General features: G+C 43.1%; 1 pseudogene across 1 annotated transcript in view; it reads left to right on the top strand.

The window, feature by feature from the left end:
• Positions 1-770: 770 nt before the first annotated feature.
• The window catches only part of LOC311129229 (ceramide kinase-like), a 30,464-nt pseudogene continuing 15,390 nt past the window's right edge, over positions 771-15,844 (top strand). Inside the window, exons 1-3 of the transcript XR_014615310.1 lie at positions 771-799; positions 1,399-1,567; positions 15,717-15,836. The product of XR_014615310.1 is annotated as a ceramide kinase-like (transcript). The remainder of the gene's footprint in view (positions 800-1,398; positions 1,568-15,716; positions 15,837-15,844) is intronic.

Raw genomic sequence — 15,844 nt, 5'->3', positions numbered from 1 at the left:
CTGTTATGATGAGTTTCTCGGGTATCAAAGAATCAAGTATGCAAGTATATACTTAGTCATTCTGTGGAGATTTCATACCAAGTATTTATTGAATCACGAGCTCGTGGGTTCATATAACAAACGGACATGGCTTTGCCCTTCGTCAGTTGAACTAACTTAACAAAGAAGACACTATCTTATATAGCCTTTATTACCATCTTCCTGGCATACATCTGGCAAGTCTCCATGGGCACTCCCTGTCTTTGATGTTCATAACTTTTTACCCCAAGTCAGTATCCTAAACATCACTCATGCTATCCTAAACATCACTAATCTACCTTGACATAATGGAATGTAGACTTCATGGCCCCAAACCACTCATCTCTTAACTCTTCCTCAGTCCTCACAATACTATGGCATGACATCATTATACCATAAAAACATCATATCATCAGGTGAGGTGCATCTGCCACAGCCAAGAGTTGGACACTGTAGTGGTTTTCCAACAGCAAGGCTCAGATCAACATGGCAGTATCAACATAGCTGTAGCAACATAGTTTATATAAGTGTCTGTAAAAATGTCAAAAACTTTTCTATACACCCATATCACACACTCAAACTGGAAACATAACGTGTGTACAATTCATTGGTTAGAGGTCTCAAATTAGTTCATTTGTATCCCCTGTAGCGTTGAAATGTTGCAAAGTTGGTTCCTGTTTCAGTCATGTATTTGGCCACATTTGCCAAACAAAAACACCCTAATGATTGATTGACAAATAGTGCCTCCCACAATGGAGGTGGTGGCTGCATGGTGCAGTTGGTGAGAAACAACTGTAGCGACTTACATTTTACATTTACATTTTAGTCATTTAGCAGACGCTCTTATCCAGAGCGACTTACAGTTAGTGCATACATTATTTTATTTTTTCATACTGGCCCCCCGTGGGAATCGAACCCACAACCCTGGCGTTGCAAAAGCCATGCTCTACCAACTGAGCTACATCCCTGCCTGCCATTCCCTCCCCTACCCTGGACGACGCTGGGCCAACTGTGCACCGCCCCATGTGTCTCCCGGTCGCGGCCGGCTACGACAGAGCCTGGATCGACTTGAAGGCAACTTCGTAAAAAACTGAATGACCTTAATCACAATTTTTGTCATTCATGCAGTCGACATTTCGTCGCAAGTCAGACAATTTTTATAACAATAATACAACACTTTGAAAGAAGGTATCCAACAGTGGTCAATGACTTGACAAAAGTGATCCACTCGAACGCGCCCGCTCTCTCCCTTTGCTGCCAGCAAAACACTGTTGAGCGATTATGTGCTGAAGCAACGCGTTTACCTCGGTTTGCTGTGTACGGTAAACACTACACATTACAATATGCCGACAGTACTGCAGCATTATAAAAATTCTTAAGCGAATTCTTCATTATGGTAAATCAAACAACGTTTTGTCATCGCAACTTTTTTACAAGAACAGGGTTGTAGAAGTGACTCTGAACCGCGTTATGTTGGGATTTTGGAAGGAGATTGAGGCGAGTAGAAAACGCTCTGCCAGCTTTAATTGTAACGTTATTTCTAAAGATGGTAAGTAAATGAAATGCTATTATTATCAGGTCTAGCTTTTAGACATAGACCAGCCGTTTCATTGGCCAGTGTCCAGTTGGATAGCCGGATTAACAGCAAAGTTGTTATTTTTGCAGTTACAAATTCAGTGGTGGAAAAAGTACACCGTTGTCATACTTGAGTAAAAGTAAAGATACCTTAATACAGGGGTGTCAACCTCATTCACTTGGAGGGCCTAGTGTCTGCAGGTTTTTACTTTTAATTAAGCCCTAGACAAGCAGGTGTGGTTCATTACTAATTAGTGACCTCATCAATCAGGTACAAGGGAGGAGCGAAAACCCGCAAACAGAGTTTGACACCTCTGCCTTAATAGAAAATTAAGTGTAAGTCACCCAGTAAAATACTACTTGAGTAAAAGTCTAAAAGTATTTTGTTTGAAATATAATTAAGTATCAAAAGTATATGTAATTGCTAAAATATACTTAAGTATCAAAAGTAAAAGTATAAATCATTTCAAATTCCTTATATTAAGCAAACCAGATGACACTGTCGTATATGATGAGTGGTGGCAATTATCGCTGTCAACACAGAGTCCGTTATGCTGCATCGTGTGAAAGGCTTTTATTAAAATCACGAGGTTACAGCATAGGTACAGACTCGCGATGTCCGGAGAACGGCTCCCCAGATTGCTATGGCCGTTCTGCCGTCTCATCGTTTAACCCCTATTTATAAACAATGCAAAAAGAGGGGTGACTCCCTCTTCTGGCCAATCACCAGTCTCCCCTGGGGCATCACCCTCCCAACGCTACATTTGAACTAAGATCATAAAACAACATTCTTTGTTCCTCCAAAACATTTAACAAAGGCATAATCTTCAGATACGATAACACCATTGTCTTTTTTAAATTTACTGATAGCCAGCAGTGCACTCCAATACTCAGACATAATTTACGAACGAAGCATTTGTGTAGTGAGTCTGCCAGATCAGAGGCAGTAGGGATGACCAGGGATGTTCTGTTGATAAGTGCCTGACTTGGACAATTTTACTGTCCTGGTAAGCATTCAAAATCATTCTTTAGGAATGTAGTTAAGTAAAAGTAAAAGTTGTCAAAAATATAAATAGTAAAGTACAGATACACCAAAAAACTACAAGTACTACTATTTTTACTTAAGTACTTTACGCCACTGTACAAGTTAAATAGTGCGGTATTTACAATAAACAGGAAAATATCTGAAATCAATACTGAACAAAAATATGAATGAAACATGTAAAGTGTTGGTCCCATGTTTCATGAGCTGAAATAAAAGATCCCAGAAATGTTCCATACGCACAAAGTGTATTTCTCTCAGATTTTGTGCACAAATTTGTTTGCATCCCTTTTAGTGAGCATTTCTCCTTTGCCAATATAATCCATCCACCTGACAGGTGTGGCATATCAAGAAGCTGATTAAACAGCGTGATCTAAGACAGACCACCCGGAGAGCTGATGAAACTGTGGGTTTGCACCTTGTGCTGGGGACAATAAAAGGCCACTCTAAAATGTGCAGTTTTGTCACACAACACAATGCCACAGAGGTCTCAAGTTTTGAGGGAGCGTGCAATTGGCATGCTGACTGAAGGAATGTCCACCAGAGCTGTTGCCAGATAATAAAATGTTCATTTCTCTATCATAAGCCGCTCACCTGTTAGTCGTTTTAGAGCATTTGGCAGTACGTCCAACCGGCCTCACAACCGCAGACCACATGTAACCACATCAGCACAGGACCTCCACATCCGGCTTCTTCACCTGCGGGATCGTCTAAGACAGGCCACCCGGAGAGCTGATGAAACTCTGGGTTGGCACAACCGAAGAATTTCTGCACAAACTGTCAGAAACTGTCTCAGGGAAGCTCATCTGCGTGCTTGTCGTCCTCACCAGGGTCTTGACCTGACTGCAGTTTGGTGTCGTAACCGACTTCAGTGGGCAGATACTCACCTTCGATGGTCACAGTTTCAACTGTACCGGCCAGATGGCAGACAGCGTGTATGGCGTCATGTGGGCGAGCGGTTTGCTGATGTTAATGTTGTGAACAGAGTGCCCCATGGTGGCGGTGGGGTTATGTTATGGGCAGGCATAAGCTACGGAAAACGAACAAGAATGCATGGCCCCAATGCACGGCCCCATGTTGCAAGGATCTGTACACAATTCCTGGAAGCAGAAAATGTCTCAGTTCTTCCATGGCCTGCATACTCATCAGACATTGAGCATGTTTGGGATGCTCTGGATCGATGTGTACGACAGCGTGTTCCAGTTTCGGCCAATATCCAGCAACTTCATACAGCCATTGAAGAGGAGTGGGACACAACATTCCACAGGCCACAATCAACAGCCTGATCAACTCTTTGCGAAGGAGATGTGTCACGCTGCCTGAGGCAAATGGTGGTCAGACCAGATACTGACTGGTTTTATGATCCACGCACCTACCTTTAAAAAAAAGTTATCTGTGACCAACATATGCATATATGTATTCCCAGTCATGTGAAATCCATAGATTAGGGCCTAATGAATTTAGTTCAATTGACTGATTTCCTTATATGAACTGTAACTCAGTAAAATCTTTGAAATTGTTGCATGTTGCGTTTAATATTTTTGTTCAGTGTATTTACTCTATGATATCCATGGTTTTCCACCAATTTATAACATTTTTGACATGCATTTTTCTTTTTTCCCTCACTGTATGCTGAGCGCTTGTTGGCTGCTTTTCCTTCACTCTGCCGTCCGACTCATCCCAAACCATCTCAATTGGGTTGAGGTCGGGGGAGTGTGGAGGCCAGGTCATCTGATGCAGCACTCCATCACTCTCCTTCTTGGTAAAATTGCCCTTACACAGCCTGGAGGTGTGTTGAGTCATTGTCCTGTTGAAAAACAAACGATAGTCCCACTCAGAGCATATGAGCGGAGTGGAGCGGTGAGAATCTCAGCTCCTCGCTCACGGAGCTGTTCACCCCTCCGCTCCCCCCGCTCAAAGCCACATCAGGCCAGTCCGCTCATTATCGCTCAGCGCTCAACGCAGTTTGCATCGCGCTCCACTCAAATCGCCCCCCGCTCACTCCAAAAAAGGAACAAAATCTGCATGTATTTCACTTTTAGCTTAAACCACAGCCTTACTTTATCTCCCCGAATTTGTTGCATACAGACTCATCTCGGATTATCCATTCTGTCTTGAAACGGGGATCTAACACTGACGCTAAAATGAGATGTTAATCAGTATAGTATATTCCATAGCGAATTGACACGTTGTTTGCCAATGTTTCTGCAAAAGCAGCGATGCCCATTGGAAGTGCAGCGTGAGTGTAATCGGTGAGCAGGGATTTGATTTCTGTGACAGCAGGGAGGATCATCCCCAGGTTCCCCAGCTCCTTCTGCATTTTGTCTGTGAGGTCTGCTAGTGGTGTCAGCACACTGACAAGGTGCGTCAGCTGCCGTACTTGATTCAGGGTGATGTTAGCAACATTAGACTTGAGTTTGTTTTACCATAACGGGTCTTTTTGGAACAACCGGATGAACGACTGAATCATCCGCAGCTGGCTGCTCCATCGAATGGCGCAGGCATTTGTGGGGCGGACACCTAATTGGTCGGTTTCCTCTGTGCTCTTGCGTACACTTTTCACCAGGTGCCCGACTTTCACTAACAGCCTATTAATGTTGTCGTGCTTGTTAACGGCGTTTTTGATCGCCAGCTGAAGCATGTGATTGGGGCATCTCAGATGTAAATTTGACAAAGTAAAGTACTGATTTATCATAGTTTCTTGGGGGAGTGTAGCCCGGTTGAGCTGCGCTGGCGAAGTGTTGCATCCCTTCGCGTTCTCCTTTACTCAGCGGTTCATAGTCCATGAAAATCATTTTTAAAAATGCTACATCCAGCTCTCTTTTTCTCTCCCTTGTTATGGTTGGGCCTTTGCGTGCAGTGAATAAACTTTTGAATTCCTCAACCCTTTTCTCTTGTTGCTGCTGCTGCTCCTCTCGCTCTATAAAATACAAATTAATGGACGACACAAATTAAATTAAACAGATGGATTCTGGGTCAGGCTTGAGCATGCTTCAGACTCGTGGTGTGAGCGAGCGAAATTGGAGCGGGACATAGGGCGACGCTCCGTCCTTTTAAAAATGCCGCTCTGCGCTCTGTTCAAAATCCGTCCGCTCACGCTCCACGCTCGCTCCCGCTCCACTCCGCTCATATGCTCTGGTCCCACTAAGCCCAAACCAGATGGGATGGCGTATCGCTGCAGAATGCTGTGGTAGCCATGCTGGTTAAGTGTGCCTTGAATTCTAAATATATCACAGACAGTGACACCAGCAAAGCACCATAACACCTCCTCCTCCATGCTTTACGGTGGGAACTACACATTCGGAGATCATCCGTTCACCCACAACGCGTCTCACAAAGACACAGCGTTTGGGAACCAAAAATCACCAATTTGGACTCCAGACCAAAGGACACATTTCCACCGGTCTAATGACCATTGCTTGTGTTTCTTGGCCCAAGCAGGTCTCTTCTTCTTATTGGTGTACTTTAGTAGTGGTTTCTTAGCATCAATTCGACCATGAAGGCCTGATTCACACAGTCCCCTCTGAACAGTTGATTTTGAGATGTCTGTTACTTGAACTCTGTGAAGCATTTACTTGGGCTGCAATTTCTGAGGCTGGTAACTCTAATGAACTTATCCTCTGCAGCAGAGGTAACTCTGGGTCTTCCATTCCTGTGGCGGTCCTCATGAGAGCCAGCTTCATCATAGCGATTGCACTTGAAGAAACTTTAAAAGTTATTGAACTTTTCCGGATTGACTGACCTTCATATCTTAAAGTAATGATGGGACTGTCGTTTCTCTTTGCTTATTTGAGCTGTTCTTGCCATAATATGGACTTGGTATTTTACCAAATAGGGCTATCTTTTGTATACCACCCTACCTTGTCACAACACAACTGATTGGCTCAAACGCATTAAGAATGAAAGAAATTCCACAAATTCACTTTTAAGAAGGCACACCTGTTAATTGAAATGCATTCCAGGTGACTACCTCATGAAGCTGGTTGGGAGAATGCCAAGAGTGTGCAAAGCTGTCATCAAGCAAAGGGTGGGTATTTGAAGAATCTCAAATCTCAAATATATTTTCATTTGATTTTTGGTTACTGCATGATTCCATGTGTTATTTCATAGTTTTGATGTCTTCACTATTAGTCTACAATGTAAAAAATAGTACAAATAATGAAAAACCCTTGGATGAGTAGGTGTGTCCAAACTTTTGACTGGTAGTGTACATCAAAACACAATAATGTTGGTGTATGACCCCTGACAACTAATATCAACTCAATATCAATATTGCCTTGTGCAGCGTAATTCCGTTACCAAAACCCACATATTTTAAAGATATTTTCTACTTTCTCTTCCTCATGAGGTGGGAGGATAATGAAAGTAACAAGTAATGGTAGACCTTTTAGTTATAGTGATTTTACTGATATTAATTTTGTTTACTAATTATTAAGTGATTGAAACTCGTAATTCCGTTACCAAATTGGCTACAATGGGAAATCACAAACCACAGTTGGGTCACCTTCTACTGTCCTCCCTTCCACTGGCATACTGTTATGTTCAGCTCATAACTGTTTTCTTTGTCTTGATGTTGTCTGTTGGTCAAACCAAGTCTTGTGTCTGGACAATCTTGTTCTCTCTCTCTCTCGTTAATGTCACCTCTCCCGCTCTTACTGACACCTACCCATCAGCCACCTCTCTTTCCATTTACTTTAACCAGCATCCTCACCCACTGAGCACCGATTGACGTTAAAAAGTAGTTGTCATTTGGTCAGTCTCCTTTGGCCTTAATGTTAATGTCCACAGACTGACCGGACTGGCCAAATCTGAACCTACACTACATGACCAAAAGACACCTGCTCGTCGAATATCTCATTCCAAAATCAAGGGCATTAATATGGAGTTGGTCCCCCCTTTGCTGCTATAACAGCATCCACTCTTCTGGGAAGGCTTTCCACTAGATGTTGGAACATTGCTGTGGGGACTTGCTTCCATTCAGCCACGAGCATTAGTGAGGTCGGGCACCGATTAGGCCTGGCTCGCAGTCGTCGTTCCAATTCATCCCAAAGGTTTTCGATGGTGTTGAGGTCAGGGCTCTGTGCAGGCCAGTCAAGTTCTTCCACACCAATCTCGTCAAGCCATTTCTGTATGGACCTCCCTTTGTGCACGGGGGCATTGTCATGCTGAAACAGGAAAGGGCCTTCCCCAAACAGCTGCCACGAAGTCTGAAGCACAGAATCGTCTAGAATGTCATTGTATGCTGTAGCGTTAAGATGTCCCTTCACTGGAACTAAGGGGCCTAGCCCGAACCATGAAAAACAGCTCCAGACCATTATTCCTCCTCCACCAAACTTTACAGTTGCCACTATACATTGGGGCAGGTAGCGTTCTCCTGGCATCCGCCAAACTCAGATTTGTCCGTCGGACTGGCAGATGGTGAAGTGCGATTCATCACTCCAGAGAACGCGTTTCCACTGCTCCAGAGTCCAATGGCGGCGAGCTTTACACCACTCCAGCCAATGCTTGGCATTGTGCATGGTGATCTTAGGCTTGTTTGCTGCTGCTCGGCCATGGAAACCCATTTCATGAAGCTACCAACGAACAGTTCTTGTGCTGACGTTGCTTCCAGAGGAACTCAGTTGTGAGTGTTGCAACTGAGGACAGACAATTTTTACGCGCTTCAGCACTCGGCGGTCCCGTTCTGTGAGCTTGTGTGGCCTACCACTTCGCGGCTGAGCCGCTAGACGTTTCCACTTCACAATAACAGCACTTACAGTTGACCGGGCAGCTCTAGCAGGGCAAAATATTTGACGAACTGACTTGTTGGAAAGGTGGCATCCTATGACGGTGCCACGTTGAAATTCACTGAGCTCTTCAATAAGGCCATTCTACTGACAATGTTTGTCTATGGAGATTGCATAACTATGATTTCATACATATTTCAGCAACGGGTGTAGCTGAAATGGCCAAATCCACTAATTTGAAGGATATATATATATATATATATATATATATATATATATATATATATATATATATATATATATATATACAGTGGGGAGAACAAGTATTTGATACACTGCCGATTTTGCAGGTTTTCCTACTTACAAAGCATGTAGAGGTCTGTAATTTTTATCATAGGTACACTTCAACTGTGAGAGACGGAATCTAAAACAAAAATCCAGAAAATCACATTGTATAATTTTTAAGTAATTAATTTGCATTTTCTTGCATGACATAAGTATTTGATCACCTACCAACCAGTAAGAATTCCGGCTCTCACAGACCTGTTAGTTTTTCTTTAAGAAGCCCCCCTGTTCTCCACTCATTACCTGTATTAACTGCACCTTTTTGAACTCGTTACCTGTATAAAAGACACCTGTCCACACACTCAATCAAACAGACTCCAACCTCTCCACAATGGCCAAGACCAAAGAGCTGTGTAAGGACATCAGGGATAAAATTGTAGACCTGCACAAGGCCGGGATGGGCTACAGGACAATAGGCAAGCAGCTTGGTGAGAAGGCAACAGCTGTTGGCGCAATTATTAGAAAATGGAAGAAGTTCAAGATGACAGTCAATCATCCTCGGTCTGGGGCTCCATGCAAGATCTCACCTCGTGGGGCATCAATGATCATGAGGAAGGTAGGGGTCAGCCCAGAACTACACGGCAGGACCTGGTCAATGACCTGAAGAGAGCTGGGACCACAGTCTCAAAGAAAACCATTAGTAACACACTACGCCGTCATGGATTAAAATCCTGCAGCGCACGCAAGGTCCCCCTGCTCAAGCCAGCGCATGTCCAGGCCCGTCTGAAGTTTGCCAATGACCATCTGGATGATCCAGAGGAGGAATGGGAGAAGGTAATGTGGTCTGATGAGACAAAAATAAAGCTTTTTGGTCTAAACTCCACTCGCCGTGTTTGGAGGAAGAAGAAGGATGAGTACAACCCCAAGAACACCATCCCAACCGTGAAGCATGGAGGTGGAAACATCATTCTTTGGGGATGCTTTTCTGCAAAGGGGACAGGACGACTGCACCGTATTGAGGGGAGGATGGATGGGGCCATGTATCGCGAGATCTTGGCCAACAACCTCCTTCCCTCTGTAAGAGCATTGAAGATGGGTCGTGGCTAGGTCTTCCAGCATGACAACGACCCGAAACACACAGCCAGGGCAACTAAGGAGTGGCTCCGTAAGAAGCATCTCAAGGTCCTGGAGTGGCCTAGCCAGTCTCCAGACCTGAACCCAATAGAAAATCTTTGGAGGGAGCTGAAAGTCCGTATTGCCCAGCGACAGCCCCGAAACCTGAAGGATCTGGAGAAGGTCTGTATGGAGGAGTGGGCCAAAATCCCTGCTGCAGTGTGTGCAAACCTGGTCAAGACCTACAGGAAATGTATGATCTCTGTAATTGCAAACAAAGGTTTCTGTACCAAATATTAAGTTCTGCTTTTCTGATGTATCAAATACTTATGTCATGCAATAAAATGCAATTTAATTACTTAAAAATCATACAATGTGATTTTCAGGATTTTTGTTTTAGATTCCGTCTCTCACAGTTGAAGTGTACTTATGATAAAAATGACAGACCTCTACATGCTTTGTAAGTAGGAAAACCTGCAAAATCGGCAGTGTATCAAATACTTGTTCTCCCCACTGTATATATATCATAGACGTATGTTTGGATAGTACAGTACAGTGAGTACAGTATAGTCCAGCACAATACTGTACAGTCATTAGAGCACATTACAGTAGTGAGAGGGAGAGAGCCACTGCCGTATTAAAAGCACCGTAGGCCCTGCCACGTCATCATCCCCTCCAGATCTTTACTTATGACTGAGTCAATATAGGAAATTAATATTGAGCCTGTGTAGTACAGCTGCTCATATATTGCCTTTCCATGACCCCAGGGTATCTAAAGGAAGTAGGAACCACTAATAGGAATTTTAGAATGACTGCATGTTGTTATTTTCCCACAGTGGTTATGGGTAGGATTGTTGGAGGGTTAGCTGTTCTTACAGGAAATGTCTTTGAGCTGAGAGTTTGGCCTCTTGGCCTATGTATATAGGGGTAGATCTTGGAGCGTGAAGGAGAATCCAAAACAATACAGTATGTTCTGTTTGTGCATACAGTACAGAGCAGGAATCGGGTCTGACAGGATGCCACCTGACTACATTATGGGAGACTGCGGGCAAAGGTTATTACATTTACATTAGGGCTGTTATGGGGACCGTATTACTGCCACACCGGCGATCATGAGTCATGACTGCAGTCAAATTCCACGTGACCGGTTAGTCACGGTAACTAGGCTTCTCCAAGCTCTGATGCTGCTGTCATTAGTAGCCTACCAAACTTGCTAACTGCCTGGTACTCAGTGCTCTATGAAAATGAACCACGGGAAAAGCGTCCTCCATTCGCTATTTAAGTGCATAGATGACATGTATTTTTTTCCCCATGCCCCTGTTCTGAGACAGGTGCATGATAATGGTCCATTCTAAATTAAAACAAATTTCACACATATTATTTAGTATATGTAAAGACAACATTAAATTAAGAATAGTCTGATGGGTGACAATATTAGCCTATCACTTGTGAATGATGTATTATCACTTTTGAATGATGCCCAGCATGTACAGTAAAGCAAGAAACAGCGCATGCCTTTTTTGCGACTTTTTCAAATCATAGTTGCACACCTCATGTAGGCCTATATGTTTTGATAAGGTTTGTATCACAACTAAAGTGGCCAAATAACTTCTTAAAATTTAAGCACATTAATCCGCTTTATAGCTGGTGTAGAGCCTAACTGGCATACATAGGCGGCACCTGAGTTTCAAGTTTGGGGAAGACATTTTCACCATAAAATGAACCTTTATAATAAAGCATTACGTGCATAATCGCATTTGCGGTCACTTTTGAGAACAGTGTTTTCCCGCTAATTTTTTGCATTTTGGAACGTTCGCTCTTATAACCTACTGCCGTGTGTGCATTGCTGCGCTTATAATGTGAATAAATAGTTTATCAAATAGATTATCAACATTTTAAGCTAAACATTCTGTTGCATCAGCGTCGTTGCATTTAAATGGTTTTTTAATGCGAGTGGTTGTATTAATTTGGAATCTATAGCATCCCACAACTGTCCCAGAGTATGTTTGGAATATTTATTTATTTCAGAGAAGGACAAGTTGACCAATAGAATAGGTCAACTTTTGTGCTATTGGGGATAGTAGATCGACATAGGCTAGTGCTTTTGCTATTCGTTAGGGCTACTCATCTTGTTGGCTGACAAAAAGTAGGCTAAATGTGGACCGTTCTTCTAACATCTTCAATATGTGCCTCGGAATTCGACAAGAGGGACGCACGCAGTTGCATCCCCGATATGTCTGTCTTCACTTGTAGCCTACATCTTAGCTGAGATGCCTGTGAGAAGGACCCGATCACGTGACGGGCATTGGCTAATAAGAATTTAGATATCTGAGAGAGCCATGTGAGTGAGAGGTGCTTAGGAGCACGGCAGCCGGGAGAAGGGAATTATAATTATTATATTCAGCCCAAGGGCACAATGGCCACGTTGGCCGCAAAAGGCATGGATTTTTTTTAGGGGGCTTTACGGCCACACAAGGGGGATGCCGCCGGAAAATATCCTTTCTATTTTATTCAGCTATGTTCAATTGTATTCTTTATACTGTAAAACATTTTTAAAGAATGCCTACGGAATTCTAAGCAAATCTTGTCTGCTAAATGAGCTAGTATAGCCCACAGGATGGTATAGCCATATCAGGGCCTAACATAAGGAAAACTGAGTATGCTATTCTGTTCTTCTGAAATAGACTACATTTTCTTCATATGTTTCTTTAGACCCGTATAAAATAAATAATTGATTTATTTTGATGGTGTAGGCTATATTAAATGATTTATTCAACTTTTTAAAATGTAGATGTTCCAAAGGTCTGCATCAGTGGCTTGTAGGCTATGCATTGAAGCCAGGAGATACTAAACGTGTTTGTTAATTAACGGTCAATTACCATGAGACCGGCAGTTATTTGCTTGGCAATCATTTCATGACCGCCACAGCCCTAATTTATATTACATTTTATTCATTTAGCAGACGCTCTTCTCCAGAGCAACTTACAGGTGATGCATTCAACTTAAAATAGCTAGGTGAGACAACAACACATCACAATTGTATCATGTACATCATCCCTCAAAGTATTTATCAGCAAAGTCAGTGCTAGTGGGAAGGGGTGGTTGGGGGCACCGTGAAGGTTATTTAAGATGCTCTTCAAAGAAGTAGGGTTTGAGATGTTTTCGAAAGATGGGCAGGGACACCGCTGCCCTGACTTTAGGGGGAAGCTTGCCTTGTTCTGCTGTTGGGGTGCCAGGACAGAGAAGGGCTTTGACTGGGCTGAGCGGAAGCTTCCCTCCCAGAGGTGGCGGAACAGAGTTCTCGAGTTGGAATGTAGGGTTTGCGCATAGCCTGAATGTAAGGAGGTGCAGTTCCCCTTGCTGCTCCGTAGGCAAACACCAGGGTCTTGAAGATGATTCAAACTTTGACCGGAAGCCAGTGGAGTGTGCGGAGGAGCGGGGTGACATGGGAGATCTTAGGAAGGTTATCATTTAGAAATTGTACTATTCCATTATCAGGCCAAGTAGCAATGGGTTTGAGGTTAAAAACGGCTGAGTAGGTACTTTATAAAACCCCCATGCTTTGCTTTACACAGCTCACCTTTCTATGGATGTTTAATATATTGTAGCTGGAGGACTGCCAATTCCCCCTTTGGGGTATTTGTATAATCCAGATATTATGAGATAATATTCACACTTCTTCCCTTGGTTATATCTGACTGTACTCATTAGGACCAAGTTGTTTTTCCTGACCATATGACCTGACTATAAAAACTCTGGGTCCCAGTTAGGTCATGTTGTCAATATAATCTCGAAGCCCTGTGCATTCTATACACAGTAGTTGTTAGACAACTTATTTTGGTTATAGCTGTGCCAGATCAGTGAACTGTGTGTGAAAAAGCTCCTGTGTTTTCTAACCTGTGTCACACCATCAGGTCAGGTCACATACTGTCCAGCAACAGTAATTGGGTTGTGTGTTCAGCGTGGATGGTGAGTCAGCTGTGCAAGCCAGTGATTCAAGGCAGCGCTTACTTAGCCACCGACTTTAGAGGCTTTACGCAAATTGGGTCTGCTCTATAATCATCAGCTTCTAATACTGAAGTATCTTGAAGATGAAGACCCAATCATAGATGACTGAGGCCCAGCAATGCACACATGACACTGTAGTTTACTTGCTGACCAGTTTTTCTTCCAGATTTTTTGTTCTTAGGCGTTATGCCATGTAAAGGCAGAGCATCTTTGGGTCCGTTGGAATGTTCCAGCGAACTTCCACTTACCCAGTTTAGTGAGGGTTGTTGTCTTCATACTGGGGTGCCCCAGGGATGGGTTGACTGCTTCTCAGGTACCTCTCTTATTTTATGATTATGACGGGCTGTAAACCTGGAGTCACCCTTCCCATCTCTCTGCTATCACTAATCAGACAATCCATATGTGACTAAAGAATAACCCCTCCTGTTGATATACTGTCGCTAATATACTGGAGAATGTACAAGGAATACCGCCCATCTCATTGTTTAGCATTTCCAGTACTGGAATGTTTCCAAAGCTCCATTGTTCTTTATGTTGAGAATAAAATATGATATTATGACTAAGTATAGAACCTAAGTATAGAACTAAGTATAGAATCGTGTTTCCCGAGTGGCGCAGTGGTCTAAGGCACTGCATCGCAGTGCTAGCTGTGCCACTAGACATCCTGGTTCGAATCCAGGCTCTGCTCTAGCCGGCCGCAACCGGGAGACAAATGGGGCGGCGCACAATTGGCCCAGCGTCATCCAGGGTAGGGGAGGGAATGGCTGGCAGGGAGGTAGCTCAGTTGGTAGAGCATGGCGTTTGCAATGCCAGGGTTGTGGGTTCGATTCCCACGGGGGGCCAGTATGAAAATAAAAAAGAATAATGTATGCACTAACTGTAAGTCGCTCTGGATAAGATGCTAAATGACGTAAATGTAAATGTTATGCTTGACCAAGCTGGTGTAAGTTGGCTGACTGCCCATGTCACAACACTAAAAGGTACAACACACACAAATTCCTATAGGGCAGGGATCATCAACTAGATTCTTGAGAGGATGGTCAGGGGGCCGGAACATATTCCAAATAATTTGTAGCTGCAAATTGACCGCAAGTAGCCCAACCATTTGACTAAAACAATGATTTCAAACCTTGCTTACATTTGAATACGATCACATATATCTCTCTCTTATTCATGAGATTCCTTTGAACAGATTTCAGTGTTTTTTTACAGTCTTTTATGTCCAACAATAAAACAATTGAAACACATTTTTTTGGGGGGGTCAGAACTTGGGGGGACAAATAAAATCACCAGAGGGCTGTCAGTTGGGGAACCCTGCTGTAGGGTGTATGAGGAGCAGCTCATATTTTGAGTGATAATTCTTCAAGCGTTGTTCTTGCTGCCCTGTATCATTTTCATGGTGTCAGTTAACTTCCTCCAATGGCTTTCATCATGATGCAGATTAGGCTGTAGAACTAAACGTTTATGTATGTCAACGTTAGGTGGTTTACTGTATATGACTGTGAGGTAGATCATTAATTTAACCTAGTGTCTGGTCTAAACCCTCCACCCTCTTGAACAAAGCCATAATCACTCTGATACTGTCAGCCTACTCCCAGTATGACACAGTCACATGATATGTTTACTGGCATACAGTGATGCAAGCTATAGTGCCCACAGCCTGTTAATAGGAAAGTCAACAAAAAAGGAAGGCCCATTCCAAGCATTCACATGGTTCCAAGACAGAAATAATGTTATTTGATTTCATTCATGCAACCACTGGGAATATGACCCTAAAAAGACGACCATTCAAGTAAAGTTAACCTCAGGTTATCTTTGCCTTTTAATAGCGTATCTCTATTATCGTTGAATTGTAAATCCTGACCGCAGGTCAAACTGTCCTTTGTGTAGTTGCTGTGTTGTTATGGGGCACTAAACTGTTGTTCTGTGTTGTTTCTTAATGTTTACAGCAGACCACCATTTTCTCCTGCTGTCTGAGATAGTTGGTGCCAGAGAGACTGAAGAAGAAGACCGAACAAACAAAGATGTTAGAAGGAAGCAAGTTCTGTTGTATCCGTATGCATTCACAGGTAGGGGA

This window comes from Coregonus lavaretus, assembly GCF_964263955.1.
Source record: "Coregonus lavaretus genome assembly, chromosome: 5".
Classification (NCBI taxonomy): Eukaryota; Metazoa; Chordata; class Actinopteri; order Salmoniformes; family Salmonidae; genus Coregonus; species Coregonus lavaretus.
This window is presented reverse-complemented; position numbering and strand designations above follow the sequence as displayed.